This window comes from Dermochelys coriacea, chromosome 13 (assembly GCF_009764565.3).
Source record: "Dermochelys coriacea isolate rDerCor1 chromosome 13, rDerCor1.pri.v4, whole genome shotgun sequence".
In the NCBI taxonomy this organism is placed as follows: domain Eukaryota; kingdom Metazoa; phylum Chordata; order Testudines; family Dermochelyidae; genus Dermochelys; species Dermochelys coriacea.
This window is the reverse complement of record NC_050080.1, coordinates 28,306,282-28,333,749: the sequence shown is the minus strand read 5'-3', so window position 1 is coordinate 28,333,749 and position 27,468 is coordinate 28,306,282. Positions and strand designations below refer to the sequence as shown.

General features: G+C 45.3%; 2 long non-coding RNA genes across 2 annotated transcripts; both read right to left on the bottom strand.

The window, feature by feature from the left end:
• Positions 1-16: 16 nt before the first annotated feature.
• LOC122456455 lies at positions 17-16,563 on the bottom strand. Its single transcript, XR_006275396.1, has 3 exons — positions 16,520-16,563; positions 14,282-14,283; positions 17-177 (listed from the first exon to the last, which is right to left on the bottom strand). It is a non-coding gene; the product is annotated as an uncharacterized LOC122456455 (long non-coding RNA).
• A 4,748-nt stretch (positions 16,564-21,311) lies between these two features.
• Positions 21,312-23,088, bottom strand: LOC119841554. The gene is made up of 3 exons (XR_005288583.2): positions 23,009-23,088; positions 22,122-22,233; positions 21,312-21,572 (listed from the first exon to the last, which is right to left on the bottom strand). It is a non-coding gene; the product is annotated as an uncharacterized LOC119841554 (long non-coding RNA).
• Positions 23,089-27,468: the final 4,380 nt, after the last annotated feature.

Below are 27,468 nucleotides of genomic sequence, written 5' to 3'. Positions count from 1 at the left end.
CAAACTAAACTTGCTTTGTAGCTTTGAATCCCCTGTGTTTCATACACAGGTTAGAAATCCCTTTAGCCTGGGTCCAGCACTTCCCCCAGTTCAGTCTTTGTTCCTCGGGTTTTTCCAGGAGTCCTCTTGTGTGGGGCGTGAAGAACCACAGATGATGTCATTCCCTGCCTTATATAGCTTTAGCATATGGTGGGAACCTTTTGTCTCAAACTCAGTTTGTGGAAAAACACTGACATCACAAGATGGAGTCCAGAGTCATGTGGCCTAGTCACATGCCCTTGCATACCTTGCTGAATCATAGCAACCATTACTTACAGGCTGTCTGAAAATTTCACAGGACGGTTAAGTTCTTCCAGGATCCATTGTCTTTGCTGATGGGCCATCAGTACTTTCTGGCTTCTTCATTGTTGTGCCAGAAAGGCTAGTTGTGGGTGTCACCCAGAGTAAGCACATTTGAAATACAGCTACATAGTCAATATTCCTAATTTTAGATACAAAAACGATACATGCCTACAAATAGAATAATCATATTCAGCAAATCATAACTTTTCCAATGACACCTCACATGACCAGTCTTGCACAAAATGCATCATAATTATGCCATAATCATATCACAATAATATCATTGTGAAGAATATGTCTGGGGGGAGAAAGCGGAAGGAGACTCCGCTGGTTGGGAGGCATGAGATGCGATGTCCTGAGGTTGGGGGTTCCACGACCACCACTCCCAAGAGGAGAAGGCGGGTGGTGGTGGTCGGGGACTCTCTCCTCCGGGGGACTGAGTCATCTATCTGCCGCCCTGACCGGGAAAACCGAGAAGTCTGCTGCTTGCCAGGGGCTAAGATTCGTGATGTGACGGAGAGACTGCCGAGACTCATCAAGCCCTCGGATCGCTACCCCTTCCTGCTTCTCCACGTGGGCACCAATGATACTGCCAAGAATGACCTTGAGCGGATCACTGCGGACTACGTGGCTCTGGGAAGAAGGATAAAGGAGTTGGAGGCGCAAGTGGTGTTCTCGTCCATCCTCCCCGTGGAAGGAAAAGGCCTGGGTAGGGACCGTCGAATCGTGGAGGTCAACGAATGGCTACGCAGGTGGTGTCGGAGAGAAGGCTTTGGATTCTTTGACCATGGGATGGTGTTCCATGAAGGAGGAGTGCTGGGCAGAGACGGGCTCCATCTTACGAAGAGAGGGAAGAACATCTTTGCCAGCAGGCTGGCTAACCTAGTGAGGAGGGCTTTAAACTAGGTTCACCGGGGGAAGGAGACCAAAGCCCTGAGGTAAGTGGGAAAGCGGGATACCGGGAGGAAGCACAGGCAGGAAGGTCTGTGAGGGGAGGGCTCCTGCCTCATACTGGGAATGAGGGGCGATCAACAGGTTATCTCAAGTGCTTATATACAAATGCACAAAGCCTTGGAAACAAGCAGGGAGAACTGGAGGTCCTGGTGATGTCAAGGAATTATGACGTGATTGCAATAACAGAGACTTGGTGGGATAACTCACATGACTGGAGTACAGTCATGGATGGTTATAAACTGTTCAGGAAGGACAGGCAGGGCAGAAAAGGTGGGGGAGTAGCACTGTATGTAAGGGAGCAGTATGACTGCTCAGAGCTCCGGTACGAAACTGTGGAAAAACCTGAGGGTCTCTGGATTAAGTTTAGAAGTGTGTGCAACAAGAGTGATGTCATGGTGGGAGTCTGCTATAGACCACCGGACCAGGGGGATGAGGTGGATGAGGCTTTCTTCCGGCAACTCACGGAAGCTACTAGATCGCATGCCCTGATTCTCATGGGTGACTTTAATTTTCCTGATATCTGCTGGGAGAGCAATACAGCGGTGCATAGACAATCCAGGAAGTTTTTGGAAAGCGTAGGGGACAATTTCCTGGTGCAAGTGCTAGGGGAGCCAACTAGGGGGAGCGCTTTTCTTGACCTGCTGCTCACAAACCGGGTAGAATTAGTGGGGGAAGCAAAAGTGGATGGGAATCTGGGAGGCAGTGACCATGAGTTGGTTGAGTTCAGGATCCTGACGCAGGGAAGAAAGGTAAGCAGCAGGATACGGACCCTGGACTTCAGGAAAGCAGACTTTGACTCCCTCAGGGAACAGATGGCCAGGATCCCCTGGGGACTAACATGAAAGGGAAGGGAGTCCAGGAGAGCTGGCTGTATTTCAAGGAATCCCTGTTGAGGTTACAGGGACAAACCATCCCGATGAGTCGAAAGAATAGTAAATATGGCAGGCGACCAGCTTGGCTTAATGGTGAAATCCTAGCGGATCTTAAACATAAAAAAGAAGCTTACAAGAAGTGGAAGGTTGGACATATGACCAGGGAAGAGTATAAAAATATTGCTCGGGCATGTAGGAAAGATATCAGGAGGGCCAAATCGCACCTGGAGCTGCAGCTAGCAAGAGATGTCAAGAGTAACAAGAAGGGTTTCTTCAGGTATGTTGGCAACAAGAAGAAAGCCAAGGAAAGTGTGGGCCCCTTACTGAATGAGGGAGGCAAGCTAGTGACAGAGGATGTGGAAAAAGCTAATGTACTCAATGCTTTTTTTGCCTCTGTTTTCACTAACAAGGTCAGCTCCCAGACTGCTGTGCTGGGCAACACAAAACGGGGAAGAGATGGCCAGCCCTCTGTAGAGATAGAGGTGGTTAGGGACTATTTAGAAAAGCTGGACGTGCACAAGTCCATGGGGCCGGACGAATTGCATCCGAGAGTGCTGAAGGAATTGGCGGCTGTGATTGCAGAGCCCTTGGCCATTATCTTTGAAAACTCGTGGCGAACGGGGGAAGTCCCGGATGACTGGAAAAAGGCTAATGTAGTGCCCATCTTTAAAAAAGGGAAGAAGGAGGATCCTGGGAACTACAGGCCGGTCAGCCTCACCTCAGTCCCTGGAAAAATCATGGAGCAGGTCCTCAAAGAATCAATCCTGAAGCACTTAGAGGAGAGGAAAGTGATCAGGAACAGTCAGCATGGATTCACCAAGGGAAGGTCATGCCTGACTAATCTAATCGCCTTTTATGATGAGATTACTGGTTCTGTGGATGAAGGGAAAGCAGTGGATGTATTGTTTCTTGACTTTAGCAAAGCTTTTGACACGGTCTCCCACAGCATTCTTGTCAGCAAGTTAAGGAAGTATGGGCTGGATGAATGCACTATAAGGTGGGTAGAAAGCTGGCTAGATTGTCGGGCTCAACGGGTAGTGATCAATGGCTCCATGTCTAGTTGGCAGCCGGTGTCAAGTGGAGTGCCCCAGGGGTCGGTCCTGGGGCCCGTTTTGTTCAATATCTTCATAAATGATCTGGAGGATGGTGTGGATTGCACTCTCAGCAAATTTGCGGATGATACTAAACTGGGAGGAGTGGTAGATACGCTGGAGGGGAGGGATAGGATACAGAAGGACCTAGACAAATTGGAGGATTGGGCCAAAAGAAATCTAATGAGGTTCAATAAGGATAAATGCAGGGTCCTGCACTTAGGATGGAAGAATCCAATGCACCGCTACAGACTAGGGACCGAATGGCTCGGCAGCAGTTCTGCGGAAAAGGACCTAGGGGTGACAGTGGACGAGAAGCTGGATATGAGTCAGCAGTGTGCCCTTGTTGCCAAGAAGGCCAATGGCATTTTGGGATGTATAAGTAGGGGCATAGCGAGCAGATCGAGGGACGTGATCGTTCCCCTCTATTCGACACTGGTGAGGCCTCATCTGGAGTACTGTGTCCAGTTTTGGGCCCCACACTACAGGAAGGATGTGGATAAATTGGAAAGAGTACAGCGAAGGGCAACAAAAATGATTAGGGGTCTAGAGCACATGACTTATGAGGAGAGGCTGAGGGAGCTGGGATTGTTTAGTCTGCAGAAGAGAAGAATGAGGGGGGATTTGATAGCTGCTTTCAACTACCTGAAAGGGGGTTTCAAAGAGGATGGCTCTAGACTGTTCTCAATGGTAGCAGATGACAGAACGAGGAGTAATGGTCTCAAGTTGCAATGGGGGAGGTTTAGATTGGATATTAGGAAAAACTTTTTCACTAAGAGGGTGGTGAAACACTGGAATGTGTTACCTAGGGAGGTGGTAGAATCTCCTTCCTTAGAGGTTTTTAAGGTCAGGCTTGACAAAGCCCTGGCTGGGATGATTTAACTGGGACTTGGTCCTGCTTTGAGCAGGGGGTTGGACTAGATGACCTTCTGGGGTCCCTTCCAACCCTGATATTCTATGATTCTATGATTCTATGATTCTAATATGGAGTGCAGTGTCACAGGTTGGACTGGCTTATAAATTTACATTCACCGGGTCCTGGGCTTGCTAGTTTCACATCAGGCTCTGATGAGATACAGGGTCTATAGAAAGACAAAACTGAATGAAGTACACAGTGGATTAGGCATATATCCACAGTTCATTTCTTTGAACCGTGGGGTGGCTTTGTGGACCAGTGATCAGGGCAAACGACTGCATGTTACAAACATTCAGGAAAGGCTGTTATGACTAAGCAGAAAGGCAGGCATAGAAGTTGCTGTGTAATGTGTGTTTGCTTCAACTCTCTCAGCTCACTCACTTCTCTAAAGCCTCTCTTTGCTGATCTCTCAAAGGAAGATGCACAGCTTCAGGATAAGGGCCTTTCTCTGGGGCATAATTATGATAGCTGCTCAGTGCTAGGTTACACCAAACTTCTAAGATACTGTCCAGCAGTCACTCCCCAATCCACGTAGGGCACTGCATACATTTCTTGGAGGTTCCTTTCTGCATCCAGCTTCTCTTCAGCTCCTGACTCCTCATGCAGTTGTTTCCCAAAAGTGCCCAAGTCACTTCCTAGATCAAGGTCTTGTCATGAAGTTTCTGTTCTCTTCTCTTCCCTGGCCAGGAGGAAGAGGATGTGCAGTGGGGAGAGGGGTTGATGGAAATCATAGTCTCCTGCTTAGCAGATCCATCATAGGAGTATCTGGTAACCAAACAATCTGCATTTCATCTAGTCTGTCAGATCCTTGAGGTGGAGACCAGATCTTCCTCTGGGTTTGAACAGCACTGAGCATGCTGTTAATGCTCAATAATATGTACCAAAACCAAACATCAATATCTCCTCCCTGATCCCTCATGCCTCACATCCTCTAGTCCAAGACAAGGAGGCAACAGGAGAGGTTCATAGATTCATAGGTTTTAAAGTGAGAAGGGATGTCCATACCCTAGTCTGAGCTCCTGGATAATACAGACCATAAAATTACCTGCTATGTAGGTCTGCTAGCCCAATCTAATTAAAAATGTCCTTTGTGGGAGCCCCAGACCTGAGAGATTTGGCAAAGGGGATAAGACTCACATAAGCATCAATTTTGTGTTTACAGTTATGGGGTGGAACCTGGATCCACACCTGAACTTCAGGGTAGTTGAGTCTGGAACTGCAATTATATTTTGCAAATGGCTCCTATACAATGGGCCCAGCCCAAACTCTGGACATGACCTGTGGGGCGTTTGAGTTCCTGAATTGAGGCTTGCAGCTTATCCTCAAAGCTGGTGACAATCCATCTGTCACAAGATGCAGGGATGCAGCCTCTCCTTTGTATCATTTTACCCGGAGGCAGCCTGCATACGGTCACTGGTGCTTGGAATAAGCAGAGGCGGTGCCTCGGGCCTTCTCTCATGTGACCTACAAGGCCCAGTTAAGAACTGTCCAAGTTGGTTTATGCTGAAATTATGTCAGTGCCTACTTAAGAAGTGCAGCTCTGAAGTGTTCATTATCCTGTCCCTGTTAGCAGGCAGGTAATGTTCATGTGGCAACTCGGCCTCCCAAGGCATGGAGGTGACATTGAAAAGTTTCAGTCTAGGAGCCTCATTATTTCCCCATCTCACTTAAAGTCCTCCTCCAATCTGAGCACATTAGCTGAAACTTGCTGGGGTATGTTTTGATGAAGATCCTGTTAGTCGCTTCGCATTAACCAGCAGACAGTCACATTGTTCTATTATTAGCTGCTGTGTCTCCTGCAAGTGTTGGAAATAAGCACCACAAACACAGATTGGCAGGTGGACAGCCCAGGAAGATGAAGGCTGGTAGGTCGACCAGTGCCCATGTCCCTAATGATGAAGATACACAGACCCTGTCTGCCAGAGCTACTGACAGCGAACTGAGGATGTAGCAGAGCTGTGTCTGAGAAACATGCCCAGAGGAGGCTCTATAGGGGCTTTCACATCAGGGCAGACATTAAAGAAGACGGTATCTATAAAAAAAACAATTGATTTGGCCAATAACAACAACACTTTGCACTTCCACAGCCCATTTCATCTGGAGAGTTGTAGAAGGGGCACTGTCACCTCCCAAGCACCACCTTGTGGCTGTGTGTGGTTCTGCTGTGGCCTGCCTCAGTTTCCCCCTCAATGAGGTAACAATGACATCATTTAACAGCCATAAGAACATAAGAATGGCCATACTAGGTCAGACCAATGGTCCATCTAGCCCAGTATCCTGTCTTCTGACAACAGCTGCTACCAAATACTTCAAAGGGAATGAACAGAACATGGCAATTCTCGAGTGATCCATCCTGTCCTCCAGCCCCAGCTTCTGGCCATCAGAATTTAGGGACACCCAGAGCATAGGATTGCGTCCCTGGCCATCTTGGCTAATAACCATTGATGGACCCATCCTCCAAGAACTTATCTAATTCCTTTTTGAACTTATAGTTTTGGCTTCACAACGTCCCCTGGCAACAAGTTCCACAGGTTGATGGTGTGTTGTGTGAAGAAACACTTCCTTTTGTTTGTTTTAGACCTGCTGCCTATTCATTTCATTGTGTGATCCCTGGTTCTTGTTTCAGAGTAGCAGCCGTGTTAGTCTGTATTCGCAAAAAGAAAAGGAGTACTTGTGGCACCTTAGAGACTAACAAATTTATTAGAGCATAAGCTTTCGTGAGCTACAGCTCACTTCATCGGATGCATTTGGTGGAAAAAACAGAGGAGAGATTTATATACACACACACAGAGAACATGAAACAATGGGTTTATCATACACACTGTAAGGAGAGTGATCACTTAAGATAAGCCATCACCCACAGCAGGGGGGGGAAAGGAGGAAAACCTTCCATGGTGACAAGCAGGTAGGCTAATTCCAGCAGTTAACAAGAATATCAGAGGAACAGTGGGGGGTGGGGTGGGGGGGAGAAATACCATGGGGAAATAGTTTTATTTTGTGTAATGACTCATCCATTCCCAGTCTCTATTCAAGCCTAAGTTAATTGTATCCAGTTTGCAAATTAATTCCAATTCAGCAGTCTCTCGTTGGAGTCTGTTTTTGAAGCTTTTTTGTTGAAGTATAGCCACTCTTAGGTCTGTGATCGAGTGACCAGAGAGATTGAAGTGTTCTCCAACTGGTTTTTGAATGTTATAATTCTTGACGTCTGATTTGTGTCCATTCATTCTTTTACGTAGAGACTGTCCAGTTTGGCCAATGTACATGGCAGAGGGGCATTGCTGGCACATGATGGCATATATCACATTGGTAGATGCGCAGGTGAACGAGCCTGAATACCCTCTTTCTCCGCACCAGTCATGATTTTATAGACCTCTAGGACATCCCCCCTTTAATCGTCCCTTTTCCAACCTGAACAGTCCCAGACTTTTTAATCTCCTCAGATGGAAGCTATTCCATCCCCCTGATCACTTTTGTTGCCCCTCTCTAAACTTTTTCCAATTCTTATACATCTTTTTTGAGATGGGGTGACCAGAACTGCAGGCAGTATTCAAAGTGTGGGCATACCAGGGATTCATATAGTGGCATTATGATATTTTCTACCCTATTACCTATATCTTTCCTAATGGTTCCTAACATTTTGTTAGCTTTTTTGAATGCTGCTACACACTGAGCAGATATTTTCAGAGAACTAGCTACAATGGCTCCAAGACCTCTTTCTGAAATGGTAGCAGCTAATTTAGACTCCATCATTTTGAATGTACAGTTGGGATTATGTTTTGTAATGTGCATTTATGAACAGGGAATTTCATCTGCCATTTTGTTGCCCAGTCACACAGGTTTGAGAGATCTCTTTGTAACTCTTCGCAGCCAGCTTTGGCCTTAAATATTTTGTATCATCTGCAACCTTTGCCACCTCACTGTTTACCTCTTTTTCCCAGATCATTTACGACTATGCTAAGCAGTACTGGTCCCAGTCAAGGAGAAGCCAAATGCTCTGCTTTGCAGCAGTTTATCTCCCTGTTATAAAGCCTCCCCAAAAGAGCACTTGTCAAATGGTTTAAAGGCTCTTCCCTCACGGCTCAGCTCCATTTGCTATAAGGCCTCAGGCGTCTCTGTTGACTGGAAAGCTCTGTAATCTTTTCCCTTGCTTGTTGCTGGTCTCTCCTAGGCCTCCTTCCCTGGGGAGCTTTGGCATCTGCTCAATCTCCTTGCCTTAGGAGCATAGCTCTTAGCTCCTGCCTCCCTCAATCTCCCTGAGTACTCATAGCACCCCCCGCTTCCTTCCCCCTCCATGCTCTGTTTTCTAACTGAGCACTCCTAAATCTTTTATTAGGCCCAGGTGCTCATTACTTAATTAGATTCCTTTCAGCTCCCTAGGCAGTTAAATATGCCCAGGTGGATCTGGGTTGGCTCATTCTCTGTTACAGGCAGGCTGGGCATCAGACTCTCCTGAGAAGGCCATCTCCTGTGACAGGAGCTTGGAGTGCTTAGAGAAAGCTTCATAACATCTCCCATGAACTAGGAGAGTATAAATAACTCTGGTTAACAGACTTGGATAAGGGAGTGGAGAGGGTGCTTGTAAAATCTGTGGATGATGCTAAGTTGGGGGTTGCTAACACTTTGAAGGACAGGAGTAGAATTCAAAATGACCTTGACAAATTGGAGAATTGGTCTGAATTCAACAAGATGAGTGAAGATAAGTGCAAAGTACTTCACTTAGGAAGGAAAAATCAAATGCACACCTACCAAATGGGGAATAATTGGCTAGGTGGTAGTACTGCTGAGAAGGGCCTGGGGGTTATAGTGGATCACAGAGTTTGAGTCAACAATGGGAAGTGGTTGCTAAAAAGGCTAATATTCTGAGGTGTATTAACAGAAGTGTTGTATGTAAGATATGCGAGGTAATTGTCTCTCTCTACTTGGTGCTGGCATGGGCTCAGCTGCAGTACTGTTTCCAGCTTAGGGCACTATACGTTAAGGAAAATGTGGACAAATTGGAAAGAGTCCAGAGGAGAGCAACAAAAATGATAAAAAATTTAGAAAACCTCTGAGGAAAGGTTAAAAGAACTGGGCGTGCTTAGTCTTGAGAAAAGAAGACAGGGGACCTGATAACAGTCTTCAAATATGTTAAGGGTTGTTATAAATAGGACAGTGATCAATTGTTATCTGTGTCCACTGAAGGTAGGACAAGAAGTAAGGGACTTAATCTGCAGCAAGGGAGATTTAGGTTAAACATTAGGAAAAACTTTTCAACTAATAAAGAACTGGACTAGGCTTCCAAGGGAGGTTGTAAAATCTTGCCACTGGAGGTTTTTAAGAACAGGTTACACCTGTCAGGATGGTCTAGGTTTACTTGGTTCTATCTCAGTGCAGGGGGCTGGTCTAGATGACCTCTTAAGGTCCCTGTCAGCCCTACATTTCTATTCTCCTATGATTCTAGGATAGCACAGCAAGTCATAACACATTTTAATTACAGAGCTAGTGCAGTGCCCGAAGGGGATCGATTCCCACTGGCAGCAGCTTATTAAAATTTTGCCACCAAATTGAAAGAAAAGAAGAGCATAATTCCTCTCCAGGGACAGCTCAGTTATCTCGAGCGGAGATGTTTTACCCCACCAACCACACGTATTTCTGAGGAGTGAACATTCTGCCTTTGGAATGGATCTGAAGCTCTTCATCTTTCTCCCCATTCAAATTGCATGTGCTGAACATTGTAATGTACAAAGGGGGCTGTGTGCTTTGCAGAATTTCCTACAGAATCTTAGTTTGCATTTTAACATTATCAAGTTTCTAGCCCTTGTGGCAGCAAAGGAACCCTCAACCTGAGTCTGCAGACAGCCTGAAACAACAGGTCCAAGGGATATTAATTCTGAAACACAATGACAAATGAAATAGCAACATTGTTAACTATTTCACTGCCCATCACTTTACAAAAACTTATTCCAAAGTCCCAACTGCCTCCTGCCCAGCAGTGGTGTAGCTAGGAGTGAAAATTTGGGTGGGCCCCAACTTTCGGGTGGATGGGCAGTGACAGACTGTGCTATCCACTGGCCATGCCAGCTGGCTGTGCAGCCTGGCCAGGGTGGGGAGCGCTGATCCCTATGGCTGTGCTCTGACTCCTCAGCAGGGGAGGAGAGGGAGCCATTGCTTCATTGTGGAGTATGAGCCGCTGCCCTTCAGCTGGGGGCTCACGTCTCCTGCAGGCCATACAGCCCCTGTGGAGGGTTGGCTCTGGCTGTGCTGTGGGGAAATGAACAGGGGCATGCCTGTGCATGCAACTTGTCCTGGACTCTGTACGGAGTTGCCCAGCAAAGTGTATCCTCTCCTGGGAGCGCTGCAGAGAGACCGGCCTCGCCGCTGCCTCTGGTCATGCAGGGGATGAGCCATGCGGAGAGTGCCCCTGACCAATGGGCAGCCACCAAGCAGCTGCTAGCTCGGCTTCTCCTCTGATCCCATGCCCCCTTCCTAGTCCTGGTGCCCCCAGACACACCACTTCACCTGCCAAGCTGGGCACACGCATGGGGCGGCTCAGAAAATGGCAAGGCAGAGCTACCGGAGTGTAGCTTTCTGAAGGGCGAGGACATAGCTCTGTCCTGGATTGCAGGTGCCCGAGTGACTCTCTGGGCCGCTGTGGGAGCACTACACCCCTGCTCTGATTTGGGTGGGCCTGGATGCTGCCCAATTGCCATAAACTCCAGCTCAGTTATGTGTTTTCAGTAAAATATCCTTCAGCTCACCAAAAATTAAAAATGTTGGGGCAGAGTGAAATAAATTGAATTTAATATCAAATTAAATAACCCAATGTATCCTGCACCACCTGCATTATGCATTTTCATATTTTATTCAATAAAACCCTCCACTTTTAAAATTTATCTGAAGCTGCAGCAGCATCTCCTTCCAGCAGCACTGAAGTGACCCAGAGTTTAGGAGCCTTGTCAAAGAATTTGGGTCAAGCTGTTGCAGAGAACATGGCTGTACTATCAGTCCAGGCAGTGGGCCAACAATGGTGTACATTTTATATCATTGTAATTAAGGAGAATCAGATCCAAGATGTTTCTCTCTCGCTCTCTAATTACTTAGATTGAAAGCTGTTTGAGCCCATTTTGTTCTGTGTTTGCACAGCACCTAGTACAATGGGGTTTTGGTCCATGACGGGGTCTCCGAGATCCTACCACAGTACAAATATCTATATCTATCTATCTATCTATCTATCCTTAGATACCATGGGCTAGGTGCCTAACAAATACCTAAGATGGAGAGACATATTTCTCAGAAATCATACAGAAACTGTCCTGGTAAACTGGACTCATGGTAAGTTTGTCTGCCGAGCGGTGCAGCCTGCCTCCTCAGTTCTCATTATAAGACAGCATTGCTCTTTAAATGAGAAAAGAAATGAATGGATTCCCTAGTCACTCTCCCCTTCTATTCTGTGAGTACAAGCATCCTATGACATGGTGCCTCTGGGAGATTGCCATACCATCAGCTCTGAGGGTATTTCTATTCTGCAATTAAATATCTGCACGTGGCCAGTGCCAGCTGATTCGGGCTAGTGGGGCTCAGGCTAAGGGGCCATTTAATTGCAATGTAGACATTCAGGCTTGGGCTGGAGCCTGGGCTCCAGGACCCTGTGAGATGGGAGGATCCCAGAGCTCAGACTGCAGCCCAATCATGAGTGTTTACAGCACAATTAAATGGTCCCATAATCCCGAGCCCTACAAGTCCAAGTCAGCTGGCATGGGCCAGTTGCAGGTATTTAATTACCCTGAGAGTCTAGCCTGAACAATCTTGCACTATCATGTCAGAGTCATTTTCCATTTTCCAGTGTCTTTTTTTTATCCACAATATCTTATGACTTGCTATTTTAATGGGCACGTTCTAATGAAGGGATGAAAACAAGTCGCTCTCAGGCATGACAGCCAGGTCCAAAGCATGGCAACACACCACGATCAGCTGCAATATTCTCCTGGCGTTGGGGTCTGACTTCGTATCCTGCAACAGCCTACTTGCAGAGGTGAGAAGATAAGTGTGAGCGAACCAACACCAGCTGAAGCTGGCGCTGTTAGCAAAGATGTTCAGCAGATCCTGAGCTGGTGTAAATCAGCATCACTCCCTTGATATCAGTGGTTGACACCAGCATTGGAATGGAAGAGGTTGACATTGAAGTCAGTGGATCTACACGGACTTATGCCAGCTGACTAATCAGCTGTCCTCCAACACAAACTCACAGCATCACAACATGAAAACACTGGCTTGAGGAGAACTGCTTGAATTCTTCATCATGAACAATATTCTTTATGAATTCAGCCTTTTTTTCAATTTGATAATTGTTTATGAATTGGCCCTGATTCCTCCACCTGTGTTAGTTACTCATAAGTATTCACGGAATAGTTTACACAAATGATTTCCAGACTATGGGTTGTTTGTGAACTGTTGGCACCAGCCATTCACCAGTTGGCATTCGTTATTGAGGTTTCATCATTAGTCAACTGACATGCATGGCATGGGTCCTGTGTCTGGCTTGGATGTCTGAAATGTTTTAATGCCAAGTGTAACAAATAGCTAATAACTTTCCAGTTCATGTTTTCAGACTTTTGTGCTAAAATTCATGGAGATGTTCATGAAGACCTAGAGGCTGTCCAAATTCACACGCATAATGAACAACAGACCCCACTGATAATGGCAAACCAGACTCATGGCTTGTGGTCACAAAAGTATTGGCCAGTGAGTTTTCTCACTATTTGGCCAGTGCTACTGTTGAGTCATCTTGGTGGCACCTTGCATCTCTTTCACTGGTCTGTAAGTTCTGTTGGCAGCATGAGGGAAAGTCTTGTGTTTACAATCCACGGGGTCCTGAGAATCTTCCCAATTTACCATCCTCATCCTCTTCTAAGAGAGTCACATGGCCATGCTCAGACACTAGCATGACAGCATCACAGATATTGAAGCTACCAGGTCATCTTGCCTTTGTTCTTTTCCTCCCTGGCCAATGGAGGTCTGTTCTCTACAGTAAGAGCTCAGTGATGGGGCTTCCAGCATGCAACAGTGGAGATTATTCTGTGGTCTATGAGACCTCACTGGGAAGAAATGTTTCCTGATGGAAGCCTTTGGTTGGGTTCTGATCCATTGAATAATATCACTCACATTGAAATCATAAGACTGGCTTACCCTGGAGCACTGCTGCCTCTCCATTCCTGGCCTGCCAGCTCTCCTCTATCCTGTCTCTTGCATGCACTGTTAGTTTTCATGTCTTGACTCTTCTGGCTTTCCTCTGTCCTAGACCATGGCTCCAACTGTCCTCTTCCAGCCATGCCAGTTTCCCCAGCTCCTGGGGTCAATGGCAGCCTTTCTCCAAACCCTTCATTCCCAAGGAGTCTTCCACCTATAGATGCACAGATATATCAACTGTAAGGCCAGAATGATCATCTATCTGACCTGCTGCATAAACCAGGACAGATAATCCATTCCATGATACCTACATCAATGCCATAACTTCTGATGCATTTAGAGCATCTTTTTGGAAAGAGACAAGCAGCCTTGATTTAAAAACTTAAAGAATCCACCACATCCCAGGTAAATTGCTTCAATGGTTAATTGCCCTCACTGTTAAAAACGTCCAATTTATTTCTAGTCTGAGGTTGTCCAGCTTCAGCTTCCAATCATGGCATGGCCTCTGTCTGCTACATTAAAGAGCTGTCTACAACTGGGCCTCAGTTTTAAGCCATTAATAGTGGGTTCAAAGTGATAATGTCCTGCAAGCCATGGGAAGCTGGTGACTGGCTTCTACTGCAGCCCATTAAACCTTCTGCAAGGTAGACACCCAGGAACTGGCTTGGGCTGGCACCACTCAGCATCCTAGCACTGGGGACCCTATGGGAATGAATGGGGGCTCAGCTTTGGGTACACTGCACTTGGGGGAGCAGCTGGTATTGCTGGCCTCTTCATCTCTGGTGCCAGTGAAAGGGGCTAGATTGGCCAAGGCTGCCCATTGGTTCCAATAGTGAGGAAGGGGAAGGCAGGTTTTGTGATACCAAGCCCTCCCGGCTTGGAGATGGTGCAGTATCCCAGTTCATGTCTCTCAGGCCACAGAAGAGCCAGGAGGTGGTTACAACTTTGGGACATTATTGACAATGGTCAGATTTGAAACAGTGACCTACTCTGTATTGCACTGTCAATCCCCTCAGCCAGCCTGTGCCAACCAGCCAGCCAAAGAGCTCCTGCTGGAAAGACAGCCAGTCCCCTCCACTGACCAACCAATTCCTCAGACAGATGGACACCCCATTGCAGGACTCCCAGAAGCCCCACTCAGGGCAGCATCTTTCGTTGGCACTGAATTCACCACCAAGGAGGAATAAAGATGCCTCTCCTGGCAGGCCCAGTGAGGGAGACTTCCCATCTTAGCTCTATAATATCGCTCTGCTTGCCGTGACCTGCTCGCTTTATAATGTCTCTATACAGGCCCCTGTGACCTGCTTGCTCTGTGATCTTGCTCCACAGGCCCCTGTGATCTACTCCTTTTCCTTTCCTCTAAAGAATTTTTTTTTTAAATGATCCCCCCCAGATAGGACATGCTCCAGCAAGAGGCCTTCAGCCTGGAGAATCTTGTCAGGGAGAAATTCCCTGAGACTGGGCAGGAAATAGACCTCACCTTTCCCTGACATATGTGTCATATCTGTCTACCTTCTCCCTCAGCTAATGCCTTCCAGATAGTCTTCTAGGTGCTTATCCCATCTTCCAAGCTAAGCAAGCATAGGACACTTTTTTATTTGGATGGGAGTCCTAAAGGAAACAGCTAGATATTGCTAGAAAAAATAAGTGATTCGGTTGGTGGAATAGCAACCAAACTGAACATGCTCCATCCCCACACAGATCTGACTGTACTGAGCATGCTCCATCCCCACACAGATCTGACTGAACTGAGCATGCTCCATCCCCACACAGCTCAAACATTCTGGCTGAACTACATATAGTTCATCCATCCAGAGCAACCAGACATGTTCCTTCCCAGAGATTAAGCCTTCTCTATTAGCACAGAACAGGTGCAGTACAGGCAACACATATAGTGTCCTGTTCATGTATTTGAGTCCTGAACTTGAGGGACCATATTTAGGGGCAATGAAGGTGATTTAATCGCCGTGGCCCAGGCAATTGTGTCCCTGCAGATAGTGCCAGTAGACATATATTTGTGAGAAGCTGGACTGATGCCACCAACACATTTGACATGGGCCACCAATCAGAAGTCAGATCGTAGCAGCTTGTGGTTCACCACTGACCTGGGCAAGATTCAAACTACTAACCTAACTTGGGACTTGATCCAGAGCCCACTGGAGCCAATGAGAAGGAGTCTTTCAGTTGAGTTCAATGAGCTTTGGATCAGGCCCTCAAAATGACCCTGGATATTAAATCCCTCTGAGACTTACATTTTATTATGAAAATGTGCTTAAACTCCCTACTGTTCACTACACCCAAAACCATGGTATCTAATAAAATGTTTTAAAATTATTTCTGCTCTGTCAAACAACAAATTACCACCTTTCCCCCCCATTCACTTTCAATTTTATGTAACTTTCTTCACTGAAGAGGGCTCAATGATCTCTGGAAAAAAAATCCCATTAGTCTAACAAGTTCACCAATTATTTCCAAGGCTATAGATCAAACAAACATGTCTGAAAATTCATTATACATGCAATGTGCACTAAATAATTATCTCTCCCCATGAAAGTGCTCGAGGACTCTAGAAAGGTATGGCTTTTAAAAAGATGTTTGATTTATCATTTATAAGATGAAGTTCATATAAGACGTGCTAGTTAAATATTCAATGACTGGCCAGTCACTTGATTAACCAGGTTGTTGGAGAAAAAGGCAGCATTCTGGAGAAAAAAATGACTGCTTTTCTGATTGTATTTACTTTTTGTTTGAGCATGATGGGAGAGATACCACCACACACCTGCTTCCATCTTCAGTCCATGTAGTGAGACAACATCTGATATTGTGGTTTTCCGGGCAGTTAGAGAACTGTGGATTGTGCTACTGGCAGTGAAGAGCCATATTTTATGAGATTATAATTTGGATCATAAAAGGGGCCTGGATTCCCTCTGTCCTGTGCTGTCATTTACACCTGTTAAAGTTTGGGGGAATTGCTACCAAAACAAAACAGAAGCATTTTACGGCCACTTTGCATGGATTTGAATGATAGCATGAGAGGTGGGGCAATGGAACATCTGGCTCCCTTTGTGATCTGACATTTTAATCTAATAAAACAATGAATGTTGGTGTATATGACCCACTTGTCCCTGAAAAAATGAGGATGCCATTCCCCTGATTAGTTTAGGTTAGAAATCACAGACTCATAGAAGAGTACGATTGGAAGGGACCTCAATAGGTTATCTAGTCCAGGTCCCTGCACTCGAGGCAGAACTCAATAATAACTAGACCATTCCTGACAGGGGTTTGTCTAACATGTTCTTAAAAACCTCCAATGATGAAGATTCCACAACCTCCCTAGGCAATTTGCTCCAGTGCTTAACTATCCTGATGATTAGAAAGTTTTTCCTAATGTCTAACCTAAACTGCCCTGGCTGCAATTTAAGCCTGTTGTTTCTTGCCCATCCGCAGAGGTTAACAAGAACAATTTTCATTCTCCTTTTTGTAATGACCTTTTATTACTTGAAAACTGTTATCACGTCCCCCCTAAGTCTTCTCTTCTCTGGACGAAACAAACTCAATTTTTTCTAGGTTATGTTTTTGAGTCCTTTATTCATTTTTTTTGTTCTTCTCTGGAATTTCTCCAGTTTGGCCACATCTTTCCTGAAATGTGGTGCCTGGAATTGGACACAATATTCCAATTGAGGCTGTATCAGCATGGAGTAGAGAGGAAGAATTACTTCTCGTGTCTTGCTTACAACCCTCCTGCTAATACATCCCAGAATGATGTTTGCTTTTTTTGCAACAGCATTACACCATTGGCTTATAATTGGCTTGTGATCCATTATAACCCCCAAATTCCTTTCCTCAGTACTCCTTCCTAAACAGTCATTTCTCATTTTGTGTGTATGCAATTGATCGTTCCTTTCTAAGTGGAGTACCTTGCATTTGTCCTTATTGAATTTCATTGTATTTACTTCAGACCATTTCTCCAGTTTGTCCAGATCATTTTGAATTTTAATCCTATCTTCCAAAGCACTTGCAACCCCTCTCAGCTTGGTATCATCTGAAGACTTTATAAGTGTACTCTCTATGCCATTATCTAAATCATTGCTGAAGATATCGAACTGAACCAGACCCAGAACTGATCCCTATGAGACCCCACTTGATATGCTCTTCCAGCTTGACTGTGAACCACTGATTACTCTCTGTGAATGGTTTTCCAACCAGTTATGCACCCACCTTATGGTAGCTCCATCTAAAGTTGTATTTCCCTAGTTTGTTTATGAGAACATCATGCAAGACAGTATCAAAAGCCATATTTAAGTCAAGATATACCACATCTACCACTTCCCCCAATCCATAAGGCTTGTTACCCTGTCAAAGAAAGCTATTAGGTTGGCTTGACATGATTTGTTCTTGACAAATACATGTTGACTGTTCCTTATCACTTTATTATCTTCTAGGTGTTTGCAAACTGATTGCTTGATTATTTTATCCATTAACTTTCCAGGTATTGAAGTTAAGCTGGTCTGCAATTCCCTGGGTTGTCCTTATTCCCCTTTTTATAGCACTATATTTGCTGCCTTCCAGTCCTCTGGAATCTCACCCATCTTCCATGTGTTTTCAAAGATAATTACTAATGGCTCAGATATCTACTCAGTCAGCTCCTGGAATATTCTAGGCTTCAGCTCTGGATGGCAGGGCTCAGGTTACAGGACCCTCGTCTTGGTCTGAAGCCATTGGGCTTCTGCTTTGTCCACCACCCCCACTTGTGGTGGCCGGGCTCAGGCTTCGGACCCCTTCTGGGATCGTGTAGTAATTTTTATTGTCAGAAGGGAGTTGCGGTGCAATGAAGTTTGAGAACCTTTGGAATAGATGCTCGTTGAGTGCTGTTCATTCACCATTGTCTCTGGCCTGGCACAGACCTGACACAACCCTGCTAACTCATGGGGGAGCCACATATGTTCTGCTTTCCATGACACAGTAATTTCATGTCATCCACGGGGTACAGACTGAAGGGGTACACAAGGTTTACAGACTGAAGCCCCAAGTCATCATGGTCCCATGGGCTTACAGTCAAACATGCACTTCAGTGCTTTGCTGTATGAAGAGGGCCTTACTCACATGGTGGAAGTTAAGGACATACTTATATATTTGGCTGAATCTTTGATATATGTACCCTCACACAGTCCTCAGAGGTCAGGCAGTGCTATACCCTCCTTTTAAAGATGGGGAACTGAGGCACAGATAGAGTAAGGGCTTATCTACAGCAGGGGTTTAAACGGGATTCAGACAAGTTAAACAGCTTTGGAAATGCTTGCATACACATGGTGCAGTTCATTATAGCACACTAACTCTGTAATTAGCAGTAACTCTGGAGGCCTCTTTCGAAGTGAACTTAGTTTGCTGTGAATTGCATTAGTTTAGTCTGTTTGTGTGCACACAATGCTGATGCACAGTCCTCCAACTGCAATCCCACCCTGCTTTGTGGGCAACCGTTAGTGACCTCTCTGTTTACCTGTCCATCCTCCATTGCTCTGATGTCAAGGTGACTGGATGTCCCCTCCTCCATTTAAAAACTGGGCCTGAATTTGCCCACTTGCTCCCGGATTTGACTATGTCAGCATTGCCGTGATATTACTCCAGAACCCCCACAACGTTCCGGAGCAGGTGCTTGGAGCCACGCTGAGCCCTGGGATCTCATCGCCATCTGGGGAGAAGCATCGGTGCAGGAAGCAGTTGTGGCCAGCCACCGCAATAAAAGAGTTTTTTGTCAACGTAAGCAGATGACTGCAGGGGACCACGATGGGGACACTGACCTGAGCAGGATAATGAGCAAACAGTTCAGGAGGATTTACAGTCAAACCAGGGATGCCAGGGGAAAGTCCATCAGTGGAAATGTCGCCTGTCCATTTTTTGAGGCGCTGGAGAGGATTTCCCACAATTACACATCACTGAACCCAGGAAAGTTGTGGGGGCTCTGCTTCCCCCAACCCACATCCCCAGGGATCACCAGCAAGACTCATTGGAGAATGAGCTTGAGAGGCCAGTGAAGAACTGTTCCCCAAAAGCCGGGATCTCTTCAGGACACAGGACCCCAACACTGGCAGATCTGAAGGAGAGCCTGATTCCTGCTGTGGAGCAACTCAGCCCAATTCCCAGCCAGCAACCAGGCCAGGACTGAAGGGGCAGATCCTCAGACTTCCATCTGCTGGGGGACTTCTTGCTGGTTGTTCAGACCATGGAGTAAGTCTTGGCCCCTCAGCCTCCCACCCACCTGTTAGGATTTTTCCCTCATTCACAAATATTATGCAAAATACAACATGCTGCTATGATCTTTGGCATGTTTTTTTCCCCCTACTTCTTCCGACCTATTCCACAGACAGCGCTACCTTCCTTTCAAGTGGCCAGATGCACACTCCACTGTCATTCTGCAGCTTATGAGGGGATAGTTAAATAGTTCCCTCCTTCTGCCCCGTCGGCCTGTGAACGGCTTCATTAACCGGGGAAGCAGAGGGTAAGCCGGGTCTCCCAGGATAACTGGAGCAGTGTCCCACCATTAATGTACATAGAGATCCTGAGGCCAAGCAGTCCTTTCTCCATAAGGTAACAGAGATGAGTTCTGAGAGATCCTAGAATTGTGGAACTTCCAGGCCACTCATCATTTATGTCTGTAAACCTGCCACAGTGGCCAGCCAGCCCTGGAAGCTCCATGGAGAAATACCCCTTTCTGTCTATAAATTCTGAGCCAAGCTGGGGGGACAAATAACAGGCACATGGATCCTCATCAGTTGCCCCAGAAGAGTCTGGGAACCCCACGTGTGCAAAGCCATTAATGATCTCCTAGGCTTTGCAAAGTTTTATAACGTGGTGCAACAATGCCTTTACTGGGGCACCATACATCTGCAGGACAAGGGCCCCAACAGTCAATCTCCCCCGCACCGCCAACCAAACTGGTTGACTGTGGACTGGTAGCATTCAGAGTGACCAGCACCCAGATGGCAATGGCGACCCATTTCTCAATGGGTGTGGGGCACCACGTTTGTACGCTGCAGCTCCAGAGTTAGGTTAGCACAGATCTCAAGAAAGGCTGCCTTCAGCATGCTGAAATTCCCTCACCACTGCTGGTCATCCCAAGTCTGCAGAATGATCCCTTCCCCCACTCCAGGCTGGTTTCCTGAGCCCAGAAATGGTGCTGCACAGCATGAAGCTCCTCCAGGAGCTACTCCTGTACTATCAGTTGCTCAGTGTCCCCCTTCTCTTACTTGTCCTCATCCCACTTCCTCTGCCACTCAAGCTCCTCCTGCTGCTACCGCCGCCACATCATCTACTTGGTGGTGTGGCAAGCAAAGTCCAAATCTGAATTAGTTTTGCTTTGAGTGCTGAAATACAGCCCAGGCAGCCTCTGTGTATTTGTGGTTTCCAGCATAGTGGCGCAGAGCATTGGTAGGTCCAAGCTGGCCGACAGCAGTTTGAAAATGGCGCTAGCCCCCCCAGAAAGGAAGCATGGGGCAGAGTCAGTGGGATTTTAAAAAAATTTGAACCACTTGGCTTCTGCTATGCATCCCACAATACACAGTGAGAAAAATCCCAGCATGTACATTGCTCAGCAGCAAAGCAAAGAACCAGGGGATACCCTCCGAAAATGCCCTATGCTTAGTACACAGCAAGCCACTACTATGTGTACACAATTGTGAATTGAATGCTCACAGCATCCTGTGAGCATACTATTTGTGCAGCTCATGTACTGCAAGTTAAATCAGTGTGAGCCATTCCCCTCCCTCCTGTGTAGACAAGTCCTAAGTGACTTGTCCAGGGTCACCCAGGAAGTCTGTGGTGGAGCTGGTAATTGAAGGCAGGTCTCCCAAATTCTGGTTTAGTGCCTTAAGCACTGGACCATCCTTCCTCTCTGCACATGTGAGTTTTTAATTTAATAAAATATTTCATCACTAATCAGACAATGAGAAGAAAGAGTCCTCATGAGAACTGGCTTTAGTCCCTGGCCAGCCAGACCCATCGCAGACCCATCCTGTTCTTTCCTAGGGCTGGAGTTGTAGCTGGTAGCACCAGTACAGCCTGTGATGAAATGACCTTTGGTTGAACTTTCAGATGAGACTTTCCTCAATTGAATTGTGCCAAAGGCAATGTACCCGTGAACATAATGATCTAGAATGAATCTTCTTGCTGATGAATCCATCGCTCAGGATACTACAGCACGTTCATCAGGCAAGAGCTCGGTTAACCCTGGAAATGCTAAAAGATGTAAACAGAAAGGAGGAAGGGAGGTAGGTTTGCATAATAAACCAAGCTCATTAGTGCACTGGGAAAATGCGGTTACCGCTGGAGATGTGATGACACATGGTTGGATGCATTCAATCAGGGAACATGTATAGTACCATGTGATGTAGGTGACACGCTACACGCCTTTAGTAACCAATAGTAAAAGTCAACAGTTTGCAAACAGCCCATAGGTTAAAGGTTGTTCACATAAATCATCTATTCCTAGAAGTGCCATTGACCTCGGTCTAGTCATGTGGGACCAGATTTTTAAAAGAGCTCAGCACCAAGTTGTCACATTGGGGGTGCAATCCACACCAGTGAGGGGTTGTGTCATCGCCTGCCCTGCAACCCTGGGTACTACAAATGCCTTGTGGGTGTGGCTCATAGCCCAGACACTGACAACCAGAAGACAAGCATGCAGTATCCTGTGTGTGCGAGCTATGCAGCCCTGGTTCAGTGCTCTGACCCCAGCAGCCTGTCTACAAGACAACAGCCCCACTCTGCTCTCTGTCACCCAGTTACCTTACACAGAGGTGACACAATGCACTCCCAGTTCCAAATTTTCCCCACACTATGTACAATATCCAGCCCTCTCCTGGGCCATTCAGAGAGATACTGTAGTTTGTCTGCTTCTCTAAAGAGACAAAAAAGACATGACAGGTTTCAGAGTAGCAGCCATGTTAAAGAACATGAGTACTTGTGGCAAAAAGAACAGGAGTACTTGTGGCACTTGAGACTAACAAATTTATTTGAGCATAAGCTTTCGTGGGCTACAGCCCACTTCATCAGGTGCATAGAATGGAACACATAGTAAGAAGATATACACACACACACACACACACACACACACACACACACACACACACAGAGAACATGAAAAGGTGGAGTAAGAGGCTAATTAATTAAGATGAGCTATTTTCAGCAGGAGAAAAAAAAACCTTTTGTAGTGATAATCAAGATAGCCCATTTAGACAGTTGACAAGAAGGTGTGAGGATACTTAACATGGGGAAATAGATTCAAAAAGTGTAATGACCCAGCCACTCCCAGTCTCTATTCAAACCCAAGTTAATGGTATCTAGTTTGCACATTAATTCAAGCTCAGCAGTTTCTCGTTAGAGTCTATTTTCAAAGACTTTTAATTTAACCAGGATAAATACACCCTTCCCTTCAAGAACAGCACTGAGTTGGTTTACTGTAAAAATAAAACAAGTTTATTAATGAAAAGTACCATGTGATGTAGGTGACACGCTACACGCCTTTAGTAACCAATAGTAAGTAAGTAAGGTGAAGTAATATCATGTAGGAAGAATACAGTTAGAAAGGGTTACAAACAAACAAAAGAAAATATATTCTTTCTAATGGCTAAGATCTAACCTTACAAGCAACATTCTTTGCTCAAGGTCCTTACCAATCTTCCATTTGCAGAGACTTCAACCCACTTGGTTGAAGGACCCATCTATCTCAGCTTGCAAGAGCTCTGGCCTCTTCTGTCTCTCCAGCAATGGATGCCAAGATGGCTTCTCCTCTCTCTTTATATCTTCCCCAGACTCAGGATGACCTCACACTGTTCTTCCCTTCCTGTAGGCTTCCCACCCCCCTGCTCCTTTGTATGTAAATGGGACTTCCATTGTTTCTGGTCACACCTTGTTTAATGTCATTGGAAACAGGTAGATAGATGCCTTCAGTCCAGTCTGGGAAGGACCCGGTTTCTCCCCATGCTTGGTCACAGACTTTAAAGCATAATATCATTATGTATCCATGTTAATATCTCATATAGTGTTAATACATACACTTCACAATGCTGTTAATCACAATGTGTCATTAGCTTTCAGGAAAGACCTTACCTGATACACTTTTATAATACAATAATATTATATGAATTCAATTGACTCAATTACTTATCATTTGAGACTCAGACCCACTGTCTTTATAGCCCAGATAAAGTCTCTCTGCTGGGGTGTAGACGCCCTGCTGTCTATTCTCCCACTTGATAGCTTTGTTTATCTTAGATGTAAATGGGCCTTTATTGTCTCTGCCTGACAACCTGTGTGGAGAGACAAGCAAATATGCATCCCTTTGTCTAGGGCAGACTGGGTTTATGCCTTGTTTGCCAAAAACATGTTAAGAACATAATTCTAGTACCTATTCATAGCTCTTTTTGTGCACACTCTGTGCATGCATCATGCAAGAATATTAATGATCAGTGAGTGATTAGTTTTCCAGTGATAACTTACATGCCGCTTTAGATATAGGTTATGACAACAGTGTGCTAGGTGTAATGAGTCTGTGAGTAAACCATGAATGGGCCTGTGTGACTCCAATGTGCTGAGTTCTTTTGCATATCTGGCTGTTACTTTGACTGCATGTATAAAATAGGGAATCAAACATGCAAATGGCTAGTTACATTAGTAACTGACCATTTGCCTGTGCACACAGCTGTAATTATTCACACAAAGCAGGCATGCAATTGCATCTGTAGACCCTTAACACAAGCCTCATAGGTGGATTGTAGGTCTTAACTAATTACTCTCTGTAAGTGACTGTGAAATTCTCAGCAGTGAGGTGCTATAGAAGTGCAAAGTATTTATCATAGTCTTATACAAGGCTAGTGTTGTCATTATATAAAACCTGCGTGCCCTGTGTTTTATAAAAGAATTTTGATCCCTCTGATGCTGAGAAGGCAGAGTAAATGAGAATTGTCTCTAATGCTCTAGCAGCTGAATTTCAACTCTGGATGCCACAGACAGAAACTCAATGGAAGCCCAGCTAGCCACAGAAAACATTACCTCTCCCACTAGCAGCTATGGAGCAAGCATCACTAGAATGCAACATGCTAGCAGAATTAAATAGCTATTTGAACTCAGCTGTTCACATACTTATTGGGGACAAATTAATTTTAATATTATTTATTCTGTGAATTTCAATAATTCATCAGGATATATCCATAACCATAATTGTAACATCCAAAGCAAGAAACACGGTCCACATAAATTATTCCACAGCATTAATTATTTATTATTTATTATTTATTTATGTATAGCTATGCAAAATTTACTGAAAAACATGTACATTAATTAATATTTACATTACATTTTCATTTATCCTAATGCATTTTTCCAAGCTAAAGCAATTTAGGTTTGGGCATGTGAGTAGCTAGCAAAGTTCTCTTTGCTTGTTACTTTTAAGTGATTTATAATTTAACAAAGAGTGATATAGCCTGGCATCTGGGGAAAATGCATTAGGATTAACATCCCTGAACATCTATATGAGCAAAAGGAAAGCAGAATTTTGATCAAAAGAATCCAGTTGAGCAATATGTTTATTTTACTTACTGAGATCACAAAGCCAGTCTAAAAAGCAGCGTAATCATTGCAGCAGAATGTGTTGCTGTGTTTGGGCATAGAGCGCAACCACTAAGGGAATAAAGTTCAACAAGGAGGAAGTCCATTATTTCAAATAGCCTATTGTATTCTTCTATTATATAGAAGGCCACTGAGTGAAGTGTGTGCAGTTACCTTGGTGATTTCATCATCCTCACTCATCGAATAATCGTTGGAACCACTTGCCAGAGATGTGGGAGATGTTCCATTGCGTGAAGTCTTTCAATCAAGATTAGATGTCTTTCTAAAAGGGATGTTCTAGCTCCACCGGAAGGGATGGGCCTGATGCAGGAAGCACTGGGTGAAATTCTATGGCCTGGGTCATTCAGGAAGTCAGGCTAGATTATCACAATGGCCTCTTCTGGCCCTAAAGTCAATTACTCTAGTTAATTCTTTTCAAAGGGAAATGCACAGTTTTAGGCTTCTCAGCTCCAGAGACTGCACTGGGCTAGTACCAAATCCAGGGCCCTCATGATCAGCCCAGAGTGGCCCCTCTGGCTGTAAATCCCCCCCTTTTCAGGTGGAAAGGAATGCAGTTGAGTCTGTCCATGGGCACCATTCTCCTTTGCCCAAGTAATGACGTGCATGTGCAGTTATGCTGTTCAGCTACTTGATGTCTCTGTGCCATACTGGGAGTTCTACAAAAGGATGCAGTCCCTGGGGACAGAAAGAGATGGAAGCCTGCTTGTCTTGCTCGTAGGGTTTTGCTGTTTTCCCTAGTATATGCCTCTGGCTGCATATCTTGTGTCATGGTGCCAGAAGTAAAACCTGTGCAAAGACTGGCTGTTCTGCCTATAGAAACACTTAGTGCCGTACTCCAAAGCAGTTCACAGTGTTGCCAGCTCTCACAAGTCTATCATGATTCTTGCAATCTTTGGTGTTTTTTAAAGCCCCACCTCCTGGAGTCAGGAGATGGCATGAGCATCTCAGCTTTCATTTAAAAAAAGAGGACATTTCTAGCCCTATTGGGGTACATCTACACTGTAAAAAAAGACCTCTGGCAGTGTCTCTCAGAGCCCGGGTCAGCTGACTTGTGGTGCTTGCTCTAGGGGCTCAAAATAGTAGTGTAGACGTTCCCACTTGGGCTGGAGCCTAGGCTCTGAAATCCAGTGGTGGGGGGGGAGGGTCTCAAACCCCAGGCTCCAACCTGAGTGGGAACACCTATGCTACTATTTTCAGCCCCACACAAACCCCACTAGCCTGAGTCACTTGTTTCAGCCTCTGAGACTCTGTGCTGCAGGATTTTTTTGTAGTTGACGAACCCTTATTTGCAAAGAAAAGCTTGAAAATGTGAACTGAATGCACCCGAAAAACTCAGACACCAGAAGGGAAATGAAAAGCCCCGCTGACCCACCTTTTTTTTTTTTTTTTTTTTTTGAATTTCATGATTTTTAACCCAGTTTTAGGATTTCTGGAGACTGACTCATGATTTTTGAATGCTTGAGGGGGACAATACTGGTTTCAGCTCAACCAGATCCACCCAGTGGGGTGAGCAGTTGGTGAGGAGAACCCATACCAGCTCAGGTGGGGTCTCAATAGTCTCATTAAATCCTTTGGTTGGATCCAACAACCTGCCTGCAGGCATCCTCAGTGGAGTTATTCCCCTTTTACCGCAGTGCTAATGAGAGACGAGTCAGGGCCCTCGTACCAGTTGCTGTGATGATGAATTTATTTATGCCAAGCAGCAAAGCAAAAAGTAAACAAACAAAAATGCTTTTGCAGTCTGCCAGGGAAGGGAAACGTTTTTAATCACTTCCATAAAGCTGACGCCTGTTCACCTTTCCTACATCATAAATGTGTCCAGTGAAGGATGCACTGGGAAATTTCCACACGAGCAAACCCCACCCAATGTAAAAGCCTAGATCTGCCCCTGCAATTTAATGGTTCAGCTCCTGCATGCAAGCTGTTATTTTGATTTTTAATTATTAACCATAAATACAATTTCAGCTTCTGGAGCGGAGCAAATATTTCCCTCCCCGGATCCAGCTGTAGGGCTTTCTCACCCAGAGAATACTGAAGAAGATTTCAGTTTGTCTGAGATAATGGTGCCACCCACACTTGCATTCAGTGGGGTACTTATGGACGTGAGTGTGTTCAGAGAATGCTCAGCCATGTAAAGAGCTAAACGAATAATGCACAATGAATACTTAATTCAAGGATACTTTTTCTGTTTACGACTTGTTAACAAAAGTCTCATTATTCAAAACAATGTATGAATTTATACTGACAGTCTGCATTATGGCCATGGAGTAAAAATTAGTCACCAGGGGATAAGATGTCCCAATGACATCCCATTCAAGGAGCTGGGAGTTGTCATGCCACTCCATTTAATTGATGATGCAATGCAAGGCTCAATTGTTTAACCTTGCTCAGTCCCAAAACTTTCAATAGAAAACCATCAGAGACACCCACAAACAATCAAAACCTTTTGAAGTTAAAAAAGGAACATTACAACAAGACAGAGGTTCACGCTGTCTACGAATAGAAA